At 39.4% G+C, this 15,013-nt stretch overlaps 2 long non-coding RNA genes across 9 annotated transcripts; one reads left to right on the forward strand and one right to left on the reverse strand.

Moving 5' to 3' along the window:
• Positions 1-90: 90 nt before the first annotated feature.
• LOC120724315 lies at positions 91-4,710 on the forward strand. Of its 7 annotated transcripts, none has more exons than XR_005693888.1 (7): positions 91-265; positions 2,358-2,789; positions 2,905-3,122; positions 3,612-3,768; positions 4,006-4,114; positions 4,220-4,341; positions 4,484-4,710. It is a non-coding gene; the product is annotated as an uncharacterized LOC120724315 (long non-coding RNA). The 7 variants fall into 7 exon arrangements; XR_005693889.1 differs by having other exon boundaries at positions 2,358-2,779; XR_005693890.1 differs by having other exon boundaries at positions 2,358-2,750.
• A 2,595-nt stretch (positions 4,711-7,305) lies between these two features.
• LOC120724316 lies at positions 7,306-11,332 on the reverse strand. Of its 2 annotated transcripts, XR_005693893.1 has the most exons (5): positions 11,280-11,332; positions 10,094-10,205; positions 9,225-9,382; positions 8,741-8,798; positions 7,306-7,792 (listed from the first exon to the last, which is right to left on the reverse strand). It is a non-coding gene; the product is annotated as an uncharacterized LOC120724316 (long non-coding RNA). The 2 variants fall into 2 exon arrangements; XR_005693892.1 differs by having other exon boundaries at positions 7,306-8,798.
• Positions 11,333-15,013: the final 3,681 nt, after the last annotated feature.

Genomic DNA, 15,013 nt, shown 5'->3' on the forward strand with positions numbered 1-15,013 from the left:
CAGATAAACCAAACCTCCCGGAAAACGCCCAAGCGGTACTATTTGGAAACAGAAATACGTCACATGCCCTAGTGCAAGTAGTCCATTTAGTGACGTATACTGAACACAATAAATTATATAATGTAAACAACTACCTGAAAAACAGGTAGAACGATACTTTTGTATCGTTTATTGCATTTATGGAGGGAGCGATGTATGATGGGTAATGGTACAGCTAGCGACTGGGTGACTTTATGGAATCCGGTGGATACAGCAGTGTGTACAGGTAAGACCATTTAAACAGACACCATTTATAGAATGACTATTAAAAGTCAGCGAGTGTCAGTAATGTTAATGTGGTTATATATTAGTAATACACCGAGTGCTAATAATATTTATGGTGCTAGCTTAAAGTTACAGTGTAAACGTTAGCTTATATTGGAGTAAAGCTGTTACTGTTTAAACGATGTTAGCAAAGAAATATTAGCTTCTGTCATGACTGATGAAGTTACTAGTTAATAAAGTTTTCAGTAAAGTGTTTAATCGCAGCCACAGATTGACAGCAAATATCTCGATTAGCTTCAGTGCATCTATAATAAATATGTGCAAGTTTCAGTGCTTCGTTTAAACTGTATGATACTTATACTGACCCGGGGTCAGTGTAAAATACAATCCTAGCTGTGTGAACAAAGCCTGGCTCCTTTAATCCTGCATGAAAAACCTCAGGATGCAGGTTATTATTACTCTTTCCTGCTGGCACACCTGTCACACCTGAGAGTCAGCTAGAAACTTACAGTGACGTGGACATCATGCAAAGACTGCCAGACTCTGTAATACTGCAAATGATCAGTGACTCATGTTAACACTAAACTTTAAACGGTATCTCTGTGTCTCTCTGTGTGTGCTGAACATTTAGGATTGAGTCAGGCTGCATCAGCTGAAGCTGTTATTTGTATATATCAGTATTTTTTTAATTCAGGTGTGGGGAAAATACGTAAGACTGCAGTGAAGCGATGTACCAGATTAATCCCTGGCCAAAGGTATCGTACTTAAATCAGACTACTGATCCAGCCACATCAGCCTTTTGTGAGGTCTGTTTAAAGTTGACTAAAAGTGAACTGCAGGTTCCTGAGAGGTGGACTGTGAGCACAGAAACACATGTTCATACATACAGCTGCAGCAAACTTACATTAATTTTAAATAGATTTGTTACTCTGATGTCTGTCTCTGTGTTAGTCCTCTGACAGACTGGTGACCTGTCCAGGTGTGCTCTACCTATGACTACTGGGACAGGCTCTAGCCTCTGTAAAAGAAATTTTCTGTTATTCTCATTTAAAGTATTTAAGTGCTTATGTATATGCTTAGTTGTGACACTATTATAGACTGTTCAGTGAAAGTTTCTAAAATTAGATGAACTTACTTCAGCGTCAGCAGTTTGAGAAAACAACTCCCTTTACAGGTGCTGATAAGGCCAAGGGCACAAAACAGCATAACTATTGATCCGTTAGGTTTCATAGCGAGACACGTGAAGTGTGGTAGGATCAGTTTGTAACTTCCTCCCTCTTCCTTGGAATGCATAAAGGAGTAGGAGCACAACTTCTGTGGCAGCGCTGACATGACTGAACTGTGATGTTTGATGTGTGTTGGCGCAGTAATAAATAGCTTGATCACAGCTCTTTCTGTGTTGCAGACTTTATTTAAAAAATTCCACGACACCCCCCACCCTCCCACTGTGAACCTGAATTGAATATTCAGAAGACATTTGTTTAAATAGTTCTACAAATCTGAGCTGTTGGTGTGTCCTTGGATTGTGTGGTAATAATATTAGAGCTAGCAATCTTTCTTACTGAATCTCTACTATGAGTCATTGTGAAATGCACTACACACAGGGACACACACGCACAGGTCTTTGTCTCCAGATGCCACATTTATTTATAGCTTCCTGTGTTATGACCGGCCACAGTCTGACAGCTGTCGGTCTCAGCTGATTTCCCGCTCTCCTCCGCTCCTCTCCCGTCTCACTATAAAAGGGAAGGAAACCATCATCAGTCCAAAACGCCATCAGCTGTTCTCACCTGCGTCTCCAGCACCGCCCCGTTGAGCTCACCGCACCACACCTCCCCTGCAGCCGCGCCCGGGACCACACCTCCGCCACAGTCATGTTACCTGAGATTAATTCTATGTTTACCTGTCAGCCTGGACAAATGTGCTGTGTGAAGGAAATTAAATTAAATCAGATCTGAACTGCGTACATTTAAGGAACCTGTTCATATTTAATTGAAATATGAACCAGTGATTTTTTGATTGCTGATTCCAAGAGTCTTTGTGGAAATCTTGTTTGGCTTTTGGTTATTTTAATTCTCTTCTCTGTTTTCCAGAACAGTTCTCCACAGTCGCTGTCCACATGGGTCAGTGGGATCAAGAAGCACTCTGCTAATGTGTGGACTCTGACCAGCAACATCCAGCAAGACCCAGACAGCGTTTTCTATCTCCCAGCTGGAGTTTTTGTTGGTCTGTGACTGGAGAGTCAGATTTTTGTTGAGCTTCACACTTGCAGAGGTAAGTCAGTTTGCAGAGATCCCCCCCACCCTGGCTTTTATGTGCTAGATTTCTTATCTGAAACAGTAATATTTCAGTGACTGCTGCTTATACCACAGGTTAATACACGCTACTGATCCCTGATAGGAGAATCATCAATTTTGGCAATAAAGAAGCCTGGTGGATGTTTGTTTACAGTCTGATGATGGGACATCATGCTCTGCATCTTCAAAGTTTGCCTCCTCATTATTATTCATACCCAGTAATGTAAAGTATGCTTATATCTACTATAACTGAACCAACCTGGTGCTGTTCATTTATGGAGGCTGTTGAGTCTGAATGTTGGATGTTGTGTATCTCGTGTTCTCTGGGCTTTGTTGTCCTCAGTCTTTTTGCAGGATCAGAAAACAAAACCAGGAGGCGTGTAAATGTTTCTTCTCCATGATGTTTCTTCAATGTTTCTTCTGGATGATGATAAGACTGTGACACGGGATGCCACCTTTGGTCTTGTGATGAAGCAAAGCTCAGGAAGAAGTGTGATTAAATTGGTACCCACATGTTGAGAAGGATGTACAGGGGCACCTACAGCCAAATCCAAGCTTCAGGTTAGTTGTAGTTGCAGAACGCTATAGGACTGAGACAGCTGAGGCATCAAATGTTTGATTAAACGGATGAAAAAGTGAAGTTTCTTCCCTATAATTATCACTTCTTAAAATCTGTAGCAACTTCAAGTCTGTCAGCGTGCTGAGCATGCTCAGAATGTGACAATATGTTTTTGTTCAATATTTAATTTCTTTCAGTTGCAATTGTTAAATGAAAAAAAATAAAAATGTATTCTTATAATTTAGCAAACTAATTTATCAAAAAATATATATACATATATCTGTATTAGTTATAATAAATTAATTTGACACCTGTATTGAAAATACCATATTGTATTCATACAGAATCAGTATGGTATCATTGTTTGTCTGCTCACTGATTGTTGAAGCTAAGAGCTACTTTGATCTGTTTAGATCTAAAGTATCCAAAGTTGAGCTCTAATGTTTCTTCACCCCTGTGTGTGTGATATGTGATTTCCTACATGCTGGCAGAGCAGCAGTTTGTGCTCACAGATGGTGACGGTGTGGAGAGGCGGTGGTGTTTCCTCAGAAGAACCAGCAGAGTCACAAAGGACACCAGTCCATCTCACCACCTTGACTTGCTGACTGATGTTCGTCTGCACTGCACAGAGAAAATCAACTGACCAAGGTTTGTCCAGTGAAATGTATATTTGTTTTATGCTTACAGATATGTTTTTCTTGACAGAGGCTCTGCAGAGGTTAGACAAAGAAAATATGTGCTTCACATTTTACTGTGATTTATTGAGATATTTGTTGCCTGATGTTCAGCAGGAATGGAGAAATAGAATCAAAGGGAGATGTTTTTGATGTTTTTGTAATGATGTAAGTAAATCTTCAATATTATTTATTTGCTTGGTTATATTAGGAGTGTTTCTGAGTGAGGGGGAGAGGAGTCATCATCCAGTTTAAGTGACGTAGATCAGTGGATACACTTGTCTCCCCTTTAAAGGAGACAATCCAAGTCATTCTTAAATGTTAGTGCTTTCAAATACACAAACATTTTTAAAGGAAAAAAATGAACATCCAACTTTGACTGTAATACAAAATAAATCTTTGCATGTGTGCTTTCAAACTCTCAGATAGGCAGGATATCAGTCTTGGACTGTCTAATCTGCCGGAGCAGCACTGAATGACCACCGCACATGAGCATGTTCCTGCAACATTCAGCATCTGATCCTTCATCTGTGTGCTTCTGCTTTTGGTAAGTAGAGTTACCCAACTCCAGTAACTCTAAACACATGCCATCCATTTCTAACGGCCTGGTTACTTCCTGTCAGTTACTTTAGAAACCATGTGGTCACCTGACCTAACACTGTTTCTTCTTTTTCCCCTTAATGTTCAAGTGTCACATGTCAAACAGCTGGAGAGGAAACTACACCAGTGTACTGAGATGTTTCAGCAACACGTGCCAGATGCTGTTCCTTCATGGTGACATCACCAGAGACAGCCCCACCCACCTAAGGACCCATTGATCATGATGATTATAATGATGACAGCGAGCGGAACTAAAACTGTAAAAATCCACGACCAGAATTTTTCTTTCTAATTATTAATGAATACTGAGAGCCTCTTTCTGTTTTGTCTGTTTTGTTTTTTGTTTTTTTACCTCATTTTTTACTAACAAAGTTCACCAAACTCACACAGTTTACATTCTGTATGTTTCCATCTTTACCAGCCACACTCTAACTGCATTTAAGAAAATAATCCTTTGAAATCATCGTTTTTCTCTTTTGTAATTGATGATGGGTCAGAGGGCCCGGTGGCGCCAGTGTCCGGCAGCCTCGCCTCTGTCAGTGTGCCCCAGGGTGGCTGTGGCTACAATGTAGCTGCCATCACCAGTGTGTGAATGTGTGTGTGAATGGGTGGATGACTGGTTGTGTAAAGCGCTTTGGGGTCCTTAGGGACTAGAAAAGCGCTATATAAATACAGGCCATTTACCATAATTCAGTGAATATACTGCGCTGCTTCCTTTTATTGCGTCTCACATTGCTTTAAGTTTTTCAGGGTCCAGTTATTTTTTACTGCTGTTTGAATTCTGTATGTTTGACCCTGTAGACTGTTTGATGGACTGCTTGTCTTCCTGTTTGTTACCGCCGCCTGTTTTTGACTAAAGATTTGGATTTCTGACTTCAACACAGCCTCTGCATGTCCTCCCTTTGTGTCCTCTTCCTCTGTGAATGTGTTGCATGTGTCACAGATTCCTTTTATTAACAGCTTTCCCACAGTGAGTTGCATCAGCATTCATTCACAGCACATTTCAGAAGGATTCAGATTAATACAGTGATCTTACAGTCAGAATGATCCTGACAGAGTGCCACTGTAAATTATCTTTCATCAGGTAAATTTTAAAGTTCAGTATTTCAAAGCAGGAGTTATGAAGAATCATGCTGGCATTAGGATTAATAATATGTACTTACAAAGTCAAAGTTTTTTAATTATGCTAGAATATTGGAAGACAATCAACTTTTAGTGTTTTCCGCATATTAATTCTTCTGAAATAGAGACGTGACCCTAACTGTACAGAAGCACTAAACAACTGACAATCTAACAGACATCATTGGCCTGAGCTGTCATGCACAGTGAGTCTGATCCTTTGCTGTGAGAGTATGACAAGCATGTTTCTGGTCAGTTTGGAAGAAATAATATCACAATGTTGATCTTTTTTTCCAATATTCCTTCTCTTTTACAACATAAACTGTGATCAAAGCTACTTATGTTCACAGCATGTAATAATACTGACAGTCCAGGGCATTGTGGTCTGTTGAGCTAGGGTTAGGGTTAGCAATTCAGACATATGTAATCAGTATTAAACGTCTCTGACATGGGCCACTGTCCACAGCGTTGGGAAATCCATACCAGGCTGGAAAGAGTCAAGGTAGGTGAGCATCCACGAGAAGACACAGCAGATGCATCCTACTAATACTGACAGGACCAGGAGACTCCAGAAACCGAGCATCTTCTCTTCAGTGCCATCCTCTCCTGTCACCCTCTCTGCCCGCAGCTCTTTGAGTATGGGGTAGATAAGGGCGCAGAGAAACCCTTATTACTAATTTGTATTATAATTCAATTTTCATGAAATATTCATATTCAGTATCAGTCCTTTTATATTATAACCATGTATCCACCCAGGCTCATGGTGGGGCAGGGCTCTGTCCTGGGATGCTTGAGTGAAAGGTAATGTACACCCTGACCAGGTATCCAGTCTGTCAGAATTGTTTTCAATATTTGGTTCAAAAACACAAGTGACAACTAAAATCCAACTAGGATTCTTGCATATGATGACTGAAGTCTGTCTTTGACTGTATTGTCCAGCTGATCCATCAAACCCCCAGCAGGTGAACCTTATTCATGACATAACACCGCAACAATGTAAAAAATTAAACAGCAACAGTCTAAATGTAAAGTGCATTCTAAACTCCTCTTCAATAAATTATATGCAAAGAGTCATTCAGGACTGTAAAACATGAACTACAGAACCCAGAGTCTTCATCATTAAATCTCTGGTTGCTTCATTTTTCTATCCTATATCAGATACTTTAAAGGTTAGGTTAGGTAAAGTTGCATTCTCATGGTGAGGCAAAGTGCTTTATGTGCGTGTGTGCGTGTCATGAACGGCTATAAAAGGCCTATAATTAAAGAACAAAGCGGGGTTTGAGTTCGAGTTGCGGCAGACTGTCACTACTTGTAAATGGAACGCAGCCTCCCTACGGCGGACAGCTAATAACAGGAATCGGACGCGGTCCACCCAAGTCCACAGCAACCACCATAGCAACCGCCTAGCATGACCTTAAAAACATATTCTGTCTTCATAACTATCAAAAACATGAAATGATTTGCAAAGTGTTTAAGTGTTACAGCTGCAGAGAGCTATGGCGGTATCTTTGGAAGCTGTTTACATAGCTAATAATATACGATGTAACCATGGAGACAATCAGTCACGTGAGCTAGTGGTGCACGTTTACTACAGTGAATAAGGTGATTGTGTGCACAGCGTCCACACGCTGTAGAGGGTAAAGACATTACTTCAATATTGTTTTATATTGATATATATTTGCCTTCTGTTGACCATCACCTCAGGTTCACCATCACAGTTTCAGCAGACAGATGCACACTGTCTAAATATGAACACATTCAAAAACTCATGTCTCAGAAATAAGCACAGCTGTTCATGTTTGTCATTAGAGTTTTATTTGTAAGAAAATTATGAGCTTCATATTGTGTATCAAATAAAAGAACATTTCACAACTCTGAGTCAACAGAAACAGGTAACAGAAATGTCTCTAATGTAGACATGTACAGTGTAGTGTAAGCATTAAAAGATCATAAAGGAAACACTAACATTTATGTGAAACTAATTGTAATAAAAAATGAACAGGTGCTTTATAGATTTAAAAGAAAGAATCTGAAAACAACACTTTTTTGGTCTAAGTGATCAAAGTAGAAAACAGAACTGATGTTCAAAAACAAACCGTAGCTGCACTAATATTACACATCTCCATTGTTGTGGTGAACAGACATGTTGCTTTTAAAACCACATGCAGTGTGTGACCGTGACTGTTCACTGAGACCATGAACGCCACTTCGCTGAAGCCTTCGCCTTCTTCTTCTTCTTCTAAAATGGAAGCAGAAGGAGCACGAGCTGCTTTGATCTACTGAAAGGAAAAAGCAGAACATCTGAGCTGAAACCAGTCAGCTGAAATCATTAAGACAGGAACAATCATTCAATGCAGTGTCTCAGGTGGCTTAGCCTGTTACAACTGTTGATACAAGCTAAATACGGTTAACACACAGTGTCAGGGAGCTCCAGTGTGGGAACTAGTGGCTTTAGGTTTGTAGTCATTTAACTTTCATCCATTCATTCATTTAATTCAGGAGGAAGAAATGCCAGGTTGATGCAGGCTGGTTACATGCATTTGGTCCCACGCTGTCTTTAACTAAATGACTTGGTTCATTTTATGGCTGGGCTGTATGTGGGGTTATATCATGTTATTTGGGCAGGAGTTCCTGTCCCCTGTTAGACTTAGAAAGTTTCTCCATAAGTAGAGTTTCTAACTCTTCTAGCACATCTGTGGCTGACAGCTTTTTGGTGGCTCTTTTTACCCCACACTGGTTGTGAGTGTGTAAATAGCCCCACTAGTTCTTTTGGGTTACAGTTAACTTGGGAGGAAGAGGTAGGTCTGCCATGACTAGATGAATAACAATTATCTGGGATACATAAATTTCATAATGCATGCATATATCTCTATAAACCTGCCTGAGGGCTGCCATTTTTTACATTCAGTTATTTCTTTGTTGAATCTAAATAATGAATGTGTTACAGTTAAACTGACACTGGTCAGTGTAAATGGCTCATTGGGACACAGAAACCTTTAAATTAAACCCTATCACCTGATATCGAGTGTCAAACAATATCAAAGCTGTAAAAGCTGTTTACAGTCAGAATTTATAAAACTATGATTGTAAATAAATTCAAACAAGTGAGCTTTTCTCTTTGTGCTGAATATCAACACTGTGATTTCTTAGACTGTAAGCTTTACTTTAGCACAACCAGTTGTAGAAGCTGCCACTCCAAATGTCTTTTGATAACAAGAAAAAAATACCTTTTCAGTACACGCCCTGAAGTTCTTCTCCGACATCTTCTGCCATCGGCTTTGTCTGCTGGTTTGAAGACAATAAACCACAAAAAAGATGATTTAGTCACTTTGTCTGCATCATGCAGCTCGAATGTGTCGTGTAACGATGTTGAATAGCCGTCGTTATCCCTCTGCTGTGTCAGTAGGATTGTACTGTACAGCATCTCATTGATATGTGAGGAATGCTAATGTAACATGATAACAGACTTACATCATTAAAACATAAAGGGCAGGAGATATTTAGATATTTTTATATTTATATTATATTTTATAGCTGACGGATATTACTAAATAGATAGAATTTACTAAATAGCTGGATGAACATGAAAAATATGTCTATAATAACAAATGACCATGAGAGCCAGTAGAATTAATTCAACTGGACACTCAAAAGACTTCCTTAAATGCTCTTTAAGTGGCAGAACAGATGAACAAACAGTTAATCGCTTACTTGAGATGAAATCTGCTCAGCTACTTTGAAAACAGCTTCTAAGTGGTTCCTCCTTTAACAGGATGACTGCTCAGGGGTAAGGTCATCATGCAATCCAGCAACCTTTATGGTTCTGCTTTGATTCACCAGGAACTATTAGGGAAACCTTCCAGCGCCTCCTGTGAAAGACACAGGCATAAACACATACATTTATTAACATGTTCCACAGTCTTCCAGTTTGATTTTCTCATCCTGTGGACAACAACGTACATGGATGCAGGTTTATTGTTAACTTTTGTAAGGTTTATTTAGTGAACATATCCAGCTGCAGCTCCACTGTGATCCTGAACTATCCAGTTCAGGATCAGCACTTAAGAAAATGTGTCAATAAATGGACAAACATCAACTTACTATATTTATCCAAACAGACGGGACCAATAATGCTTCACTGAGTTAGAGACTTTAACAGACTCTTCTATGTAAGAATGTCTCGTGCTGATATACCTGCAAACTTGACAACAAAGGTTTATCAGACTACATGTAGCTGTCCTCTATGTCAGCTCACACATTTACATTTATGTCACACTTATTTCTGCTTTCCCATTTTATAATTATTACTTACATTTTGATTAGATACCTTGAGTTTGTAAATGATCAGATTACATAATTGGAATACAATGTATCCAATTCAGGGTTGCGGGAGGATGAAGCCTATCCCAGCTGATACAGGACAAAGACAGGCTGCCAGTTTATTGCAGGGCTAACACTTAAATGTTTGATATTTCTTATAATAATCATAATTATGACTATTATTTAAAGGTTTCTTTATAAATACATTTTGATTTTTTATAACCCCTAAAATATAAACCTGAGCTGTTTCAGATTCTGACCTCTGACCTCAGTGACCTGGCTGTGTCCTCACTGCAGCTCCCTCTTGGAAGTACGTCTGCTTCTTGTCTTCCCCCAGTGTTGACCGCCTGCCCTTGATATCACGTACTGTACCTGAGGAACAAAAAAGGACAAACACTTGCCTTCATTTAAGAAGTACATTCATACAGAGGTAATCTATGGAAACACACTAGTTCACCCTTTGGGAGAAATCAGTTCCTGTGAAACATTTCTGTAAATGAACATCATGTGGAGAATGAATGAAATGAGTTCTTCAGGTAACTCATCAGTCCCACACTGACAAATGAAATCTAGTTAAACTATTAAGCATATTTGCTCTTCTGAAATCTGTGTTAAACAACAACAAACATAAATTAGTAACAAAAATACAGCTGAGTAGAGGCTTTACTAACCACCACCAGCCATAATGCTAAATTTTAATCTTCAAATGTTTCTGAGCTGTCTTCAACCTGCTTTTAACACATTAAAGTCCCACAGTCAATGCAGTCTGACTCAATCCTAGATGTTCAGCACACAGAGACACAGAGGTACTGTTTAAAGTTTAGTGTTAACATGAGTCACTGATCATTTGCAGTATTACAGAGTCTGGCAGTCTTTGCATGATGTCCACGTCACTGTAAGTTTCTAGCTGACTCTCAGGTGTGACAGGTGTGCCAGCAGGAAAGAGTAATAATAACCTGCATCCTGAGGTTTGTCATGCAGGATTAAAGGAGCCAGGCTTTGTTCACACAGCTAGGATTGTATTTTACACTGACCCTGGGTCAGTATAAGTATCATACAGTTTAAACAAAGCACTGAAACTTGCACATATTTATTATAGATGCACTGAAGCTAATCGAGATATTTGCTGTCAATCTGTGGCTGCGATTAAACACTTTACTGAAAACTTTGTTAACTAGTAACTTCATCAGTCATGACAGAAGCTAATATTTCTGTGCTAACATCGTTTAAACAGTAACAGCTTTACTCCAATATAAGCTAACGTTTACACTGTAACTTTAAGCTAGCACCATAAAGACGGTAAAACACGTAATAATATCTACAAATGCATCTTAAAGCTGTTATATTAGCACTCGGTGTATTACTAACATAACCACATTAACATTACTGACACTCGCTGACTTTTAATAGTCATTCTATAAATGCTGTCCGTTTAAATGGTCTTACCTGTACACACTGCATATCCACCGGATTCCAGCCAGAGTGGATTCTGGAGTCTTCCCACGCTCCTGTTAGTGATCCTCCATCTGGATGGATGAGAACAACCTTCTGAACAATCTAGCAGGAGATGGCCCATATCTATGGGACTGATTTGTGCTAATAACGCCCATTGTATGGACTGATAACAGCCGAAGCGGGTGAATAAAGTCACCCAGTCGCTAGCTGTGCCATGACCCATCATACATCGCTCCCTCCATAAATGCAATAAACGATACAAAAGTATCGTTCTACCTGTTTTTCAGGTAGTTGTTTACATTATATAATTTATTGTGTTCAGTATACGTCACTACAATGTGATTTCGGAAATATATAAATATACGGACAACAGGCTCTTCCGCGGCAATCTCTTGTCGTCAATAAGCAACGTTAAGGGAGCTCTATAGTATTCAATGAGAGGACCCTGCACGTCAATTCTGGAGGCGAGGGGGGTACCCTGCGCATCGATAAGTGAAGCAGAGGGAGCCTGACCATGCGTCACACATTTGAGGAGTTGGGAGTGAGAACGTGTTGCACATGAGGACCCAGAACAACATCTAAAGAGCTGCATGTCTCAATTGTTCCAGTCTTAAGGTGATTCAACAACAAGAAAGAGACTGGGCAAAAATGGCATAGTGAGTATAAATCACTGCTGACCAAGAAGATCACAAAGGCTCGACTCACATCTGTCAAAGATCCCCAAAACTTTTGGCAAAATATTCTGTGGACTGATGAGAGAGAAGCTGAACATTTTGAAAGATTTGCATCCTGTTACATCTGGTGTAAAACTGACACATAATTTCATATGAAGAACATCAGCCCAGCAGTCAAACATGGTCAAAGTCTGGAATTAAATCTGATTGGGATGCTTTGGCATAACCTTAAACAGGCTGCTTATGTTGGAAAACCGTCCTGTTTGGACGAATTAAAACCATACTGTAGAGAAGAGTGGGTCAAAATCCCTCTGCAGTGATGTGAAGGACTGCCAAGGGAGTGGTACAGCCAGTTCTTGGGCTTAGAGGGCAGTTACTTTCATAGGGTCAGGTAGGTTTGGATAGCTTCTTTCCCTTAATAAAAGAAATCATCAGGTAAAAACTGCAATTTGTATTCACTTATCTTTATCGAACATTAAAAATTCTTTGTTATTCTGAAACCTTTTAGTGTCACAAACAGGCCAGAAACCAAGACAGCTGGGTGTAGATATTGCGTCTGAATATTGAAGAAATGTTTATTTTACATTTCCTGTTCTTTATTCAAATTAAAAAATTCTGGCAGAGGAAGGCATCCAAGGCACCAGTTTGTCTCATTTTCTCAGTCAGATCTATTCCTTGTTCACAATCAGTTTCATTATAATAAAGACCCCTTTTCCATTAGTCCCTACTTGGATCGACTCGCCACGGTTCCCCACAGTTTCCAGGGTTTTCCATTAGGTCATATTTCCTGCTCAGCCGGGGGTCCAAGCCATCCGAGCAGCACTTAAATGTCGTCAAACTGCATCCAACCAATTGGCTGGTTAGTTGCGTCACTCAATGCATCATAAGAGCATCTTGCTCACAAAAATCAAAACCACCATTTTTGAAACCTGGCAACAAGGAATACGGCTACAAAAAACGATGCTGAGATCCCAAGTCGGACGAAAAGCACCACCAAGCACCAGGTATGTCCTCGTCTCGATGTCCACCTTTGTTGTAGCATTCATGTCACAAATTAATTAAGTAACAGGACACTCTGACGCGTTGCTATGACGACGATCATGCACATTAGGAAGTATTCAATTGTAATGGAAAACCAGTCGATCCGAGTAGGTAGTAATGGAAAAGGGGCTAAAAACAGTAATGTAAAAGTGGAGTAATGTTCAAGCCTTCACATTGTCCTCTTCCCTAACCATCGGTGATGTGGCCACATCCATGTTTTATATATAGTATGTGCTCTCCCTACATTTAACATCTGCATGTTAGTGACTCCCTGTGAATATGGTTAAAAAATCTATTTTGCAAAATGCAAACAAAGTAAAGAAAGTATGTCATTTGCTCGAATTGTGTTTTTGATAGCATTTGCATTCTGTTTTGGCCAGTTCATAACTCTGTCTGTAAACACAACAGCCTGATGATGTTAAAGGTGTAGTGTGGGGTTGTGTTAATGATCCACTCAATTCTGGCTCACATCAACAAAGGTTTTCAAGGTCAACTTAATGATTTATTGGTCAAAGACGGACAAAAAGCTTTTAGCTTAGAAACTTTGGCTCTTACAAGTGTGGTATGTTTTTTATCGAAAGTACCAAATAAAGATTTAAAATATCGTGTCACATTCGCCCTCTGACTTCTCACTGAGCTCCTCTGATTAATCTCAGAGCCACAGTAATAATAATGCTATAGTATATAGAGCTATTTAAAACTATATCTTATTGCCATTATTTGTGCTGACAACATAGGCATATACATAATGATATAGAGGAATTGTAAATATCCCATTACTTTGGACCTCTGACCTCTTCTTCAAATACGGTCAAACTTTCATAAAAATGTTTTTATTTTTAAAACTATGCTAAAAATTCAACATACACTCAGTTTCACACTTTCACATCTGCCTTTCTTTCACATTAACCCCCAAATCTGTTATTTTTACTGCACTACAAACTTCTTAAAACACCTTTAAAATTCACAAAGAAAACAAAATGAATATAAACAAATTATCATAGTATCTCCTTGAAAATACATACTGCCCAGAGAGTGAGCTGCCTTGGGAGACGCCTTGTTCTTACTGTAATGGTTAACGCACCTTCCTGACTCCACATTGGAAATATAAGAACATAGTAGGACTGGTCTCAGGAAATGTTGCAACAATCACAAAACAAAACCTGTAAATATCTGAGCTCACCATTTTTATATGAAAACTGTGAGGTAAAGAAGAAATACAGAAAATCTATTTAACTCACATAGCCTCTAGTGGATGCGTCCTCTGTCCCCAAGGCCAGAAGTTTGAACTAAGAACAGGAAATGTAAAATAAGCCTACATAATGTCTTCGAGTTCCTATATCTGTGCCTAAGCTTTTAGAGTCGGAAATGTCCCCTGCCTCTCTTGGAGTCAGGCTTTAAAGCAGCTCTCCAAAGTTTGACACTGGGAGGTTTAACTGTGACTGGGAAGTTGGCAGAATCATGTTGTTCTTCCCTAAAGCCTTTCTGCTGTGAGGTGAGTGTCACAGACAGAATTGTTCATTAGTAGGAGAGTGGCTGACTATGCATGACTGGATTATGATGAGAGCCTGAAAAAAAACTGGCAGGGGGAGAACGAGAGAAAACTATGAAAATAAGCTCTAAAGGAAAAAATCTGGCATTTTTTGTTAAGATAAAGTTTACTGGCCCACACTAAGAATTATGAACTGCATTATGATCATCAACCAACTGAACATCAAGTTACTTTCAAGAGAAAAAAACCTCTTGCAGCAAAAAGACACATGGTGTGACAGAAGGTCCTGTCAGGAGGAGGTCTGGGTTAATGGACTGACCCAAAAAAAAGTCACATTTTTTCTTAGGTAGCTGGTGTTTCAGCCAAACTAAGACCATCACCACCTCCTAATCTTATGTGTGTGGATGGCTTTAAAACCATGGTTACTTTTGCAAGTGAAATAAACAGCTTAGCTGAGATAATAGCTTCCAGTTGCTCATTCACTTAGCAGTAAATGGAACGGTAACCAACATGTTACA

This window comes from Simochromis diagramma, unplaced genomic scaffold, assembly GCF_900408965.1.
Source record: "Simochromis diagramma unplaced genomic scaffold, fSimDia1.1 OVJJ01000685.1, whole genome shotgun sequence".
Classification (NCBI taxonomy): domain Eukaryota; kingdom Metazoa; phylum Chordata; class Actinopteri; order Cichliformes; family Cichlidae; genus Simochromis; species Simochromis diagramma.